Source organism: Lichenostomus cassidix, chromosome 5, assembly GCF_008360975.1.
Source record: "Lichenostomus cassidix isolate B80296 chromosome 5, HeHo_3.0, whole genome shotgun sequence".
Taxonomy (NCBI): Eukaryota; Metazoa; Chordata; class Aves; order Passeriformes; family Meliphagidae; genus Lichenostomus; species Lichenostomus cassidix.
The window spans coordinates 13,156,313-13,168,654 of record NC_139486.1 but is presented as its reverse complement, the minus strand read 5'-3'; the positions used below and the strand labels follow the sequence as shown (position 1 = coordinate 13,168,654).

The 12,342-nt window shown below is 38.4% G+C and overlaps 1 long non-coding RNA gene across 1 annotated transcript; it reads left to right on the top strand.

Moving 5' to 3' along the window:
- The first annotated feature begins 3,506 nt into the window (after positions 1 to 3,506).
- On the top strand, positions 3,507 to 11,511 carry LOC146435976 (uncharacterized). The gene is made up of 3 exons (XR_014852866.1): positions 3,507 to 3,594; positions 7,335 to 7,615; positions 10,960 to 11,511. It is a non-coding gene; the product is annotated as an uncharacterized LOC146435976 (long non-coding RNA).
- Positions 11,512 to 12,342: the final 831 nt, after the last annotated feature.

Here is a 12,342-nt window from a genome sequence, read left to right as displayed (position 1 = left end):
AAAGTATTAAAAAAAAATAAAAAAGGGAAAAAAAAAAAGAAGTTGATTTCTTCAACAAGCAGCTGCAATGACAGATGGCTGATGAATGCACTACCAGCAGTTCCAATGGAACTCGACTCCGTGGGAGTCAGGGCACTGCGCACCTTCCAAAGGGCGCCACGGTAGTCGCTTGGGAAGGGGAGTGAGAGTCGGAATTTCTAACCATGGTGAAAATGTACTGAAGGAAGAGAACATGATGACAAGGGGTGAGAAAGGGAAGGGAGTGATTGAGATCCATCCAGCTGAGTCTTTATCCCCAAGGATGAATTAAGATGAAATAGGGGCCCAGAGCCATACAAACTTCAGGATTACTTTAAAAATAATGCCTCCTCTGCTAAAACATATCATCTTAGCCCCACACTTTGCTCTAGTCTTCGTTGATCTTTCTTCCTTAGACCCCAGATAGACTCCTCCTCCTTCTATTCTTTCTATACACTTTTTTCCTCTCTTTCCTGTTCCTTCTTTTCCCATAGCTTGTTCTTCCTACCTCATGACTGTGTGTGATTGGGAAGGAAACAGAGAGGCTGTTGCTCTTCTCAAAGCTGCTTCCTGATGCCTGCCACGTCTCCCATGAGTCTTCCTTAGCACCTAGGGTCTTGCAATCCATGATCAGCTGTGCTGGGTGATCTGTGGTGCAGTGTCCTCCCTTGTAGTGCTCAGACTTGAAAAAATGATTTACCCTGGGCAGTTATCACTTCTTTGTCCAAAGGTGCCCCATTTAAATGGGCAGTCATAAAAATTTATGACCTTCTTTTGGGAATCCTCTGCCAGGTGTGAGAGTTTGTCCTCTTAATGCCTTTGAGTTTTAGCACACTGTGGAGACACAAACACAACAATGAAGGAACACAAGCCACACTCTCTGAAAGGAATTTGCAGAAAAGTGAGGAGTCAGTTTCCTGCATCATGCAGAATGTCTTAACCTGCAAAACCCCCAGCCTCTCATGGTCCCCAAGACAGTGCAGTTCCCCCTTTCTTCACCTCCCTGTGTGAGGTGAGAAGAAAAGAACTGGTGCCAGCTGGAAAAGCAGTAGGGATTTGCACTAGGGCAGTGAGTAAAAGAGGAACAAAACTCCTCTAGCAGTAAATGTACTGTGTAAACATAAACAATAGCAACAAGCAAGACACGTATTCCAAATCCGTCTCCAGTGAGAATCAATTATGTTATATCCGATGAATCAGGGGAGGGGGCTGGTGAGAGAGAATGGGGACCTATTATTATTTTCAAGTCAAGTCAACCAGCCAAGTCTGCAAACAAAAGCATTTTCTGTCTTTTTCTCTCTGTCTTGTTGATGGCCTCCCCTTGTCTCTCTTCCTTGGCATATTTCCTGCAGTTTCCCCACCCAGCCGTAGTTATATACATCTGAATAACACTGCAGTTCAAACACCAAAAGAATTGTTTTCCTATGGTTTCTAAATGTCTTTTTTTTTCTTGTATTCATAATCCTGGCATAAGCAGTGCTTATCAAGGGGTGTTTTACATCAGAAAACTCAAGCATGAGACTGTCTACATGTGTGTGTGTGTGCTCACACGTACATGAATACATGTGACCAAGGAGGCAAGAAAATACTGCTACAGATCATTAATGAAATAATGATAGGTACTTCTTTTATACCTGTGGTTGTAAAAAGAAAGGAGAGGCTTTATTCTGGTATCTGCACATCACTAACTAGTACTTACACACAGAGGTTTTTTTCTGTATCCCCAAAATCACAAAATGGGAAATGAAAAGGGGAGGAGGAGAAAGAGAGAATTGCTAGAAATTATTGTCTCTTAGGGTGTTCTCTAACAATAAGAAAGGAGCCCCACTTTGAATTCTTGATTCTTTGCCAGAGAACAAAAACCTTAAAGCATTTTGCTACCTTTAATTGTATTACTCTTCTAGTAATCAATAAAGATAAAAAAAGATCATTCTATGTACAATATGAAATCACACAGTGTCTGACTATGTGGAGATGGATTCCACTTATCTGTCTCTAGGGGTAGCCTCTCTTGTAGGAGAAAACTCAATTTTTATTTGGATTTTAAAAATGTTTCAAATTATTCAGTCAATGCTACATGCATATTAAAAGATTTATTACCAAATATTCTCATCTTGATGTACTGGATCTATGCACCCAATTCCCACTAATGTTAATGGAACCGCATCTGTAAATCCCTGCACATCAAAGCCAGACAGCACCCATAAGTATTGCAAATACATAGATAGCTGGATAAATAGCACAAAGATTAACCACCTCTGGCATTACTGTTTTTTATTTCTTTGTGTAAACGTTGGCCTCATCTTTCTAAGGACTCGAGACATAAGAAACTAAATGCACCCAGGTCGACATCCCCCATGCTCCAGCATGGGTGTTGAAGGGAAACACCTGACTGCTGAGTGGTGGCACCCACTCTAATTGGAGGGGAGAGGGAGAAAGGTGCCTCCACAGGGTGACTCAGATTTTAGGTGGGCTGAGTCATCCCCACAGGTGCCTGTTTCCCTCCACTGAATGTTAACTGGGGGTGTATAAAGAGATGTTAATTCCAGCACCTGAAGGGAGAGAGGTTACATCAGGCCTTAAAGTACTAAACCCCCATTCCAGGCCTCTGGTGTGGGTTGATGGGAATGTTCCTGCTTGGGAAATAGGCTGCTCACTCCATGCTGGGGTGCCTATTAGCCCTTCATGTTAAAGGCGTCAAGAGAGATGGAGAAAGGGCAACCATCCCATCTCTCTTATTCACACCAATATTAAAAAACCCACATTCATACATCAAAGCCAAGATTTTCAAACATGGATTCCTAGCGTTTAAACCTTAAATCCCTAGATGGAATTCATAAAAAGCAGCTTGGATTTCACTGCTCCAGAACTTGATTTTGGGCTAATTATCTAACCTTAGGCATCCGTGCTTTGTAACTTTTGGATTATGTTTTAAAATTAAGAGAAAACTAGTGTATTGTTATGGTTAATAATATTAATAATAGCTTTATTAATTTAAATGTCAAAATATATGCCAATATAAATGGTAATTAAAGTAAATTAAGTATACTGACAACAAAGTTATAGACAATTGCACATACCCTGTTGGAATTGAAAGTAAACAAATGCATATTTTAAAGTGAAAAAAAGATGAGGTAGAAAAAATAATAACCATGGGGCCAATAATGATATTAATTGCCAGAGGAGAATACAGCTGCAATAAAATCACAAGGAGAGTGTACAGTGAAAGATGGGTGGGATGATTAGAGCACAAACAGGCGAATAAACGTTAATTAATAATACCTTTCTGAAACTTCCATTTCTTATGCCTAGATTCACAAGTGCATTACAAAGGAAGCATCATTAGCTCCATTAAGCAAAGGAGGAAGAGGCAGAGTAATGAAATACAGTGGCCAGCCTTAGGGTACAGCTGCACAAACAAGTTACAGCAGGTTAAATTAGAGGATATATTAACGGAGTCAGATGCTCTGCTCTAACTTCCTATTTGTCTGCTCTTGACCTGCAGAAAATGAAACTCATCTTACCTCAGGTCTAATGAAAACACTAAGCCTCTTCTCCGGGTGCAGGAGGGAAAAAGTGAGTACCTGATACCTTGAAACCACACTGGCTAACTTGCTCTAACGCCACCTCCATCAAAAACCTGGCTAGTCTGTGAGATGGCAGTGATCATTTTGAGAAGTTCTGCTAACATTGGGATGAGTGTGGTATATAAATGGAAAGGGTTGACGGGGAAGGAAGGTTCCGGGGGTGAGATACAGCGTGTAGTTCAGTACAGAAAAGTCAAAATCTGTTGCAGATCTGCGATGTGACAGTAGGGTTCCAGGAAAAGCAGGTGGTGTGGGAACACAGCTCCCCATTAGGGCAGGGCTCAAAGAGAAGGGGATCAGTCATAGCCAGAGCCTTTATTACTTAAGGCTTTAAATCTGAAAGGGCCAACTTAAAATCAACCTGCCGCTTTGGAGGCTGGCAGCGTGGAGGATGCAGCGTGGTGTGATGTGTTCCTGCTGGCTCACTGGGCTGAGCACACGTGCTGCATGCTCAGAGTGAGCAGCGCTGAGCAGCCTGGCTCTGAGCTCCACGAAGAGGGTATTACAATAATTGAGCTTGCTGCTAACAAGGTCTGCGCTGCTATATTTGTGATAGGCATGGGATAAACTGAGCACACAGCCGGTGCCTGTAGCAGAACTGGAGGAGGGGGGGAAAGAACCTCTTTGACACTAGGGCTGGAAACCTGGCTTCAACTTAAGCAATGGCAAAACTCCATTAACTTCAGCTTGAGCCTGTGTTTGACAGGTACTTTTCACAGAACACAGTGTCCTAACACAGTACCAGTGCACACACAGCCCATGGCCTCTGAGACACAACTCTTCAAAGTGCAGGGCAACCTAATAGAAATAATTTCAACCAGTGTCATCACTCAACATGTGCTTTTACCAACTCAGAGAAGAAATGTCTCCAGCTAAAGAGCATCCCTCTCCTCCTTCTTGGCTGAAACAGAAATCAGGATAATGACGGCATAGGATTCTATACAAATTTTATTAAGAAATTCAGTCTTTATTTTATTGTTCATCTGTTTTGATCTGTCCCAACTTACTGCCTTTCTCACATTGTAAAATCTGGGAGAAGATCTGGAACAGACTGCATTTTCCCACATACATTTTCCAGTGGCTCATTTTCATTTCGAAAATCCTCTTCATCTAAAATCCCAAATCATTTGACCCAATCACAGCTAAAAACATGAAGTTTGAGTCAGAAAAATCTTCAGTTTTTAGTGCTCTCCTATGAGTCTCATGTTCTTCTAGGTTCCAAATCAAGCAAACACCTAAACTTTCACTTGACTGTGGAAACTGCATGGACACTGTCTCCTCTGGCCCATTTGCTCTCCCTGATCCTCCTGTCTTTGTTTCAGTTGTTTTCAGTTGGGGGCTTGATGCAGTAAGTACATTTAGTGAAATCTAAAGGGTTTTGGTTGCTCAGAGGAAAGCTATTCAAGGGCTCTTTCAGGGCAAGTCTATCCTGAAGGAGCTGGGTAGGTAGTTCCTGCCCACTAACAGCACAATGACCTCCTGGGTTTTCTCTTGCAGTGAGCTCTCTGAACAGTCAGTGTAAGGGCCAGGCACTTCCAGAGCCAGGTCAGAGTGCAGGAGAAATGTTGTGCTCTTTGCCAGTGCCCACTGTGCTCCTGGGAAGCCATGGCAGGATTCTTAGCTAACAGATTAGCATTGGGTCATGAAACCAGGGACCCATAGATCTCTTGTGGTTTGAGCTAGGCACTCATGGGCTTTGGTCTTGATAAGCTTAGGTGGTAGTGAGCTAGGGATTTGAAGATCAAAAGTTGAGCATTAGACAGGATTTTGGTATGCAAGTCTTCTCTGGATTGAGCCCTTTGTCTAACCTTTTTGGCTAACCTCATTTACTGCTCAAGAATAGGCATCCTGAAATTCTGTGGTCTGCTGTGTCAGCCACCAATTAGTGATGGTAAATGCGTGAAAAGAAATTATCCATAAATGAGTATATTATGTAAAGAATCTTGTGTGTATATGTGTGTGTTTGTGCACCTTGAGCAAAGTGAATGTTTCTTGCACAAATAGAAAAGCATTTTTAAAAAATGAATGTATGATACTCTATGTGAAGTCTACAGTCATAACAGGAAATCATGCATTTTCTGCAGAAAGATTTTATTTTAAAAAGCAGAGTGCATCTCATTGACCTACATTCAGCTTCCCCGGCATACACTGTACCTGCAGAACTTTTCTGCAGAGATACATTGTAGATACAGATCAAAGGGAAATGCTGGTGTCAGAATTGTCTAAACGTCCCCTTTTGGGCCTGAAATCCTAGATCATTGCCATGCATTTGCACTGACTTTGTAACTTTAATCAACCTGTAAACTGTTCCTTGGACTGCTGTCTTTAAAAGCTAGGTAGGCTGTTCCTGGGCATAATGAATGTCTGTATCTGTAGAGCAGACAAATGAAGGTCTCTGTTGCCTCAGAATGAAAATACCTATATTTAAAGAGCTATCGAGGATACATTGCAGTATATAGAAGCAGCAAAATAAAGTTAGCATCTATGTTAAAAGAACTACAATCAAACCCAAGCTGGATTCATTCTGTTCAACACATACCCTAATTGCTTTGCAGAACATTTGGTCCCTTCTTTTAAAAAGGCCATGGGGGTGCTAAACATTGCCTATCAGGGTGCTGAGTTTTATTACACACACATCTGCCTATTCTGGCTTACCCTGAGACCTGCCAACTCACTTCTCACACACCCACCCTCTTGGGCCTGGCTTCACAAATGTGTCTGTGGGTGTGTGGGGAGCTGTGGGGTGAGAAGGGAGCTGCTGGGGTTAACACTGACCACTGCAGGGCTGAGCTTTGCGGCACCATTCTGCCTGGCAAGGGTCACACAGGGACATGCTCCAGCTCTCTTATGTAGTGCCTAAATAGGTGTTTAAAAAATGAAGTTGACGAAGGAAAAATGCAGAGAGGAAGGATCTTTTACAAAATTGGAAGCATGTAAAGCATGAGGTATCTACAGACCCACTTGCTGTCTCCCTGTTGTGCAATCAGGTAGTTATAGACTATAGCTTTTGTTTTTGTTTGTAGTGCAAACACTGTATAAATAGATATTCTCTCTAAGATCGTTTTATACTACTAGACAACTCCAATAATTTGGACAGTGGTGGTGTTTTCAATTATTGTATACTAAAAGACCAAGACAGCCACAAAAATTTCTGTTAATAAAAAGTGTTCACTGAGATGGCATATATTGTCATATAGTCTCTGTTTTGAAAGTGGGTTTCTTGTTGGTTTTTTTTTTTAACTTATTTTCAAAAAATTAGAATGATAGATGAAAAAGGTAGTTACAAAATATCTTCTTCCTCCAAGAGTTAATAATTCAGCCTTTTTAGAAAATTGTTTAAACATGGAATATTTAAGGGAAGTATATATTACATAAAAGTATAATTGTGAAATGACTTTGTATCACAAAACATTACCATTTCCAATGATCTCTACTTGATACCAAGTCTCCACAACTGTGAGCCTCTGGGGGACAAAAATGAACTGCTCTGAAAGTATCTTGCAGGTTACTTTTAAAACAAATTGTGTTGCTTTAGTGTTGTGTCCCTGTCCTTCCATTCTCATAGGCTTAGGCAATTTCCAAGTCTTTCATTAACCCTCAACCCCTCCCCAGAATCATAATACCTTTATTTTTTGTGCTACTTGTGTATTAAATGTTTAAGTGGAATGGCATCGATAGATCTCTTTCTACATTGGGTTCTACAAATTTCTCCTCCTCGCCCTTAAACAGGTGTTCAAGGCATCCTGAATTTTGCCTGGCTTCCTGATGTCTAGTCACAAGAAAGATTTTAATCTCATTAATTCAGCTTCCATTGAACTTAATCATCACCTCTTTCTTAAAGATAAATAGGAAACTTCTGCTGGAACATGGTACCTTTCATGGGATCCCCTTGGGTCACATTGGCTAAAGACCATAACTACTTCACTCTTTTATGACCTTTACAAAGTCACTTGTTGTTAGTTACCTGATATGAAGACTAGATCACAGGATCTGTGCTACCTCAGCCAAAGGTAAACCAATTCACTTGTCACACATCCACTTTATTAATGCATCATATAGGAATGGCACAAGCACATCCAGGTGACCCAAGGAATCTGAATTTATTGTGGTGAGCATAAAGAAAATGCTCCATCATCAGATAACTCCATGTACTTGATTTGTACTGAAAAAGCCTAAAAATCAGACACTGAAAATTTATTTTATGTTAAAAAGGGAGTGGGAAGGACACGGTTCTAGAAAATAGGTGAGTGGGAGGAGAATATAAGTACTAACAGGTTTTTTTTGGGGAAGTAGTTAAGGAAAAAAAACTGGGTAAGAGACCTAGGGAAGGATTTTTCAAAGAGAGAGTCAAGTCAGGAAGGGAATATTGTATCTTGAAAAAGACCTAAAGGCTCCCAAAGAGAACACATTATTAAGTTGTATGACCATCCTCAAGCATTAGAAGACATGATAATGAGAAGTCACGCTCTATGAAATTAGAGACTACTTTAAAAATTGTTCAGACCACATTAATATCAGGCAAAACGCTTCAACAAGACTCTTATCTAGGAGGGAATTTGAGGCTGTGAAAGTAATAAATTGTTGTCTGTTGTCCACAGATTGTATTGCAGTAACTTGTGTTCATTTTATCATGAGATGTTTTAAAAATCTTGCTTTTGGCCACTATTAAAGGGAAATGGCCTTTCCAAAGATGATTGAAGGCAATAGAATATACAAAGTGGTTTAAAGGGAACATGGATCACATAGAGAACAAAAATTCTCTTGTTTTGGTGTGTTTTGCAAGTAATAAAGTTTGAGAATTAGAGCACTGTCAATATGTGCTGTAAAACCACATGTCCTTTAAGAGGATAATGCTCCACTAGACCTTTTGCCACAAATTACTCTACATAATTGGACCTAAGATCACAAAGAGTGCACATTTACAAGATAAATTGAAAATTAATGAACAAATAATATAGCAATTACCAAATCTTTATTATTTGAAGAATATACACACTACGGGGTCTATTTCTTCCTCAATGAGCATGTGTAACCCCCATTAATTTTAATGGGAGTTAAGCATGCACATCAAAGGAAGAATTAACTCATGATTTTAAAACTGACTTCTAAGATTAAGACCTGCACTTTTGGCTTTGAGTTGAAAATGTGGCATATCTTTTGATATTTATCTCTTTTTAATTGTGTATTTGTAGCTGAACCAATTTGCAAATCATTGTTATCCCTATCAGTACAAGGCAAAGATAAATTGCATTATATACCCTACTTCTTGGACTCCTTGATGTTCTTTTCTGATTAAATTGAACTGTACCAGCAGTATCATAATTAATAATCTATGCTGATCAAGTTGGCAGTGTTAAGGCTGTTTGGTATCTGATGGCAATGAAAAATTGTTCAAGCAAGGTGTGTCATTTGTTGTTTTTTTCACTAATGTGAGAAATTTACAATTAATAATACTGAGTCATGGAGATTTTCAGATAATGTGAACCCTGCAGTTTAGGTCTGGACAAGGTAAAAAACATCCAGTTTAATAAGATTTCTGAGGCAATTCATGAACTATGATATTAAGCCTATGTAAAAAGGATTTTACTCCCTAGAAAGGGATTATGAGATTCTCAGATTGAAACTTTCATTCCCAAATGAATTGGTACCAGTTGTTTTTTCTACATCTCATCTCAGGGAAAGGATATTTTCTTGTGCCCTTCTATGGTTGTCCATTAACTAATATTATTGAAATGGCTTCTGCAATTGTGCATAGCCTTTTTTATATCAATCTAGATATTGTTCCCCATCTTAGGGCAGGAATTAAAAATATTTTAAAGTGTCAACCAACATGGACTAAATGAATACAGATAAAGAACTTCTATGTTTTTTTTTAAAACAGAAAGTCTAAGTCTTTGCTTTTTCAAATGAATTGTCTAGTTGTTTTTTTTTTTTTTTTTACACTGAGACATAGCACTATGTAAGTGGTGGAAAACTCAGAAACATGACTAACAAGAAGGAGACCACTGTGATCTTAATGTCAGAGTTGAAGAAACTACAAAAAATAAATAACAAAAGAAGAAGGGGGAAAAATTAAAAAATTTAAATTCTTTTCCTTTTCTGTTGGCAGTATTACTAGTTAAATTTAGAAAACTTACCCTAGTAGAAGATTGCAATATATATGTTTCATATTCTGTCTGTTGCTCCTTACACTATTACAAAATAGGATCATTTTCCATTTGTTTGGCTGTGTGAATCTACAACTAAAGGAGTGCACTCACAAAAATATTTAACCCCAAAAGTATAGCCATTGAATAGCCTTTTAAATTTCCGTTTATTTTGTTCATCTGTTTAATTTTAAATATTTCAAACTGTTGCAACTATTAGCTGCTATTTGCATTGCCTCAGTTTAGTCCCATTTCAAGCTGGAGAGTGAGATTAGTGGAAGGAAGCCCTAGGTCTCAGTAGTGGAAATCAGTCAAAATAATTTAAATCCTATTAACTTTATCTTTTCAGCAGTGACTAATTATAGGAGGTTCCTCCACATTTCTGTGCTCACTATAAATACCACAATGGACAATATTTTCCAAACCTTCAAACTAAAATATGTGGCTAGCACAGGTTTTTCCCATGAGAAATTTTCTTGTGTTTTATAAATAAAGATAAAGTTTGGATGTTATTGGAACAGTGTCCCAGAACTTGGACAGTGCAGGCCTGGCCAATCAGGCCTGGGGAAGGCTTCTGACCGACCAGTCTGGGTGACTTTTGAGAACTCTATATAGGTGATGAAATCAAAACAATAAAGGTCATTCCTTCTTGCCACTGAGAACTGGTGCCTTCATTACTCTGCTAGCTGCTCAACAGCGACAAAAATGGGGCACTCAGTATCATTAGTCAGTTGTTATAATGCTAAGCAAGGTCTTGCTGTCCTTTCATTATAGAAGTTACATTTGAGATAAGGGAGCTTCACTGTTTTGCTACATCTGTGAATCAGAGGATGAGAACTTAGAATCTGATCAAAAGGAGAGTGTTCTGAGTGATGTCTGTAGCAAGTTTTGAATAGTGAGTAATGTGAAAAAAGTAGGAGACTATTTTCTTGAGAGAAAAAATAACTATGAACTATCAAAATGAGGGTTAGATGAAACAAATTGAAGAAAAAGATCATTAAAAGGGTATCCAGAGAAACCAAAGCATATTAATAATTTTGAAGCAGGTGGTTGAAGATGGATGGTAGTTGCTTGTGCTTGTATAGTCAGTCAAGATAGAATTTCAGAAGGGAAACACTAAACCTGTGGAGGGTCACTCAGATAATTAAGGGGATGGAGCTGAAAATGAATGAAGGGATGCTAATTGAGCTTTTTTGTTAAACTTTCAGAAGAAAAGGCCAAAGAGGGAATCCAGCAAGAGCACACATGCAGCTCAGATACAGGTAAAGGGAAGACAGAGAAGATGAAGTGAGTCCTTTCTCAGAGACTTACAGCAAAAGGATGACAGACAGATGAATGAGAAGTCACAACTTAAGAGTAAGGGAAAACTCAATTGAATATAAAGAAAAGTTTTCAAAAGAAAAGTGGTTAAATTCTGAGACTGTATCTAAGAGAGGCTGTGGATTTTCTATCCTGAAGGATAGAAATAAGGATTTTCACAAAGGTCCTGAACAACCAGGTCTAACTCAGAAGTTAGTCCTGATCAGTGTTGGTGGTTGAATAACTTTCAAACTCCATTTCCAATCTAAATTACTTTGTGATTCTAGATATTTTTACTAAAAAGTAATTTTATTACTTATTTTATGTGTGAAAATGTATAACTTAAGAACCACAGTGTCTAAACCCAAAATTTATTTGGGTTTGCTATTTTTTCTTGAGGGATTTTGGGAAGTAGAGAAAATGGGAAGTTGAGAAAACCGAAGAGAAAAAAAAATATTCATGACAGGTATTTACAGCTGCCTACACATCTCTCCACTTAACGAATTTATATTTCCACAAAAAATTTCAAGATGAAGAAAATAATTTGTTTAAATATTTTTTTAAATATTCACAAAGAGGCTTGTAAATTAACATCCAATTTTGTACACTGGTGAAGCCACATGTTGTAGATGCATTAAGTGCTCTGGTGAAGATATTCCCCATGAAATCTATGATCTTTAGAATACAGAAAGTTATATATAAAACTAAGAAAATATAACTTAGAAAGACCTCCTCAAAAATACTGTCTTAATTAATTGACTTCTACATAATTGCTTATGCAAAATTAATAATCATTAATATTGCTTTTCAATGGAGATGAGAGTATTATCAAAGTTATTTTTTTCACTTAAATGTAGTTATTATTTAGTAATAGCTGTAAAATCCTAGTGATTGTGAAAGGAAAATTGTGTGCTGTGCAAGAAAGTAGTAGTGATTCTTTGCTACGTTTTTTTGGCTTATGTTTCAAAAAACCATTTGCTGAGAACAGTGTACAGTGCCTGGTATTTTTTATTTGGAGTTCTGGATGAATTAATATCCAAATAGAGTATTTGCTTCCAAAATATCTTGGGGTCATTTTGTAATATTTGTAGTTCTGACTGCCTCTGAATTTGAAAGGATGGATTGCACTTGTCACGGTAAAAAGAGCCCCAAAATTCACTTGAATTTCCAAACTGGGTCCCTCAGGTCTTCAGATAGTGCCCTGAGTTTCTGAAGAAAAGCCATCAAAGCTTCAAAACACAAATGCCAAGAATTTGCCCATCAAATGGCTTGATTTAGTGCCACTGTAATCC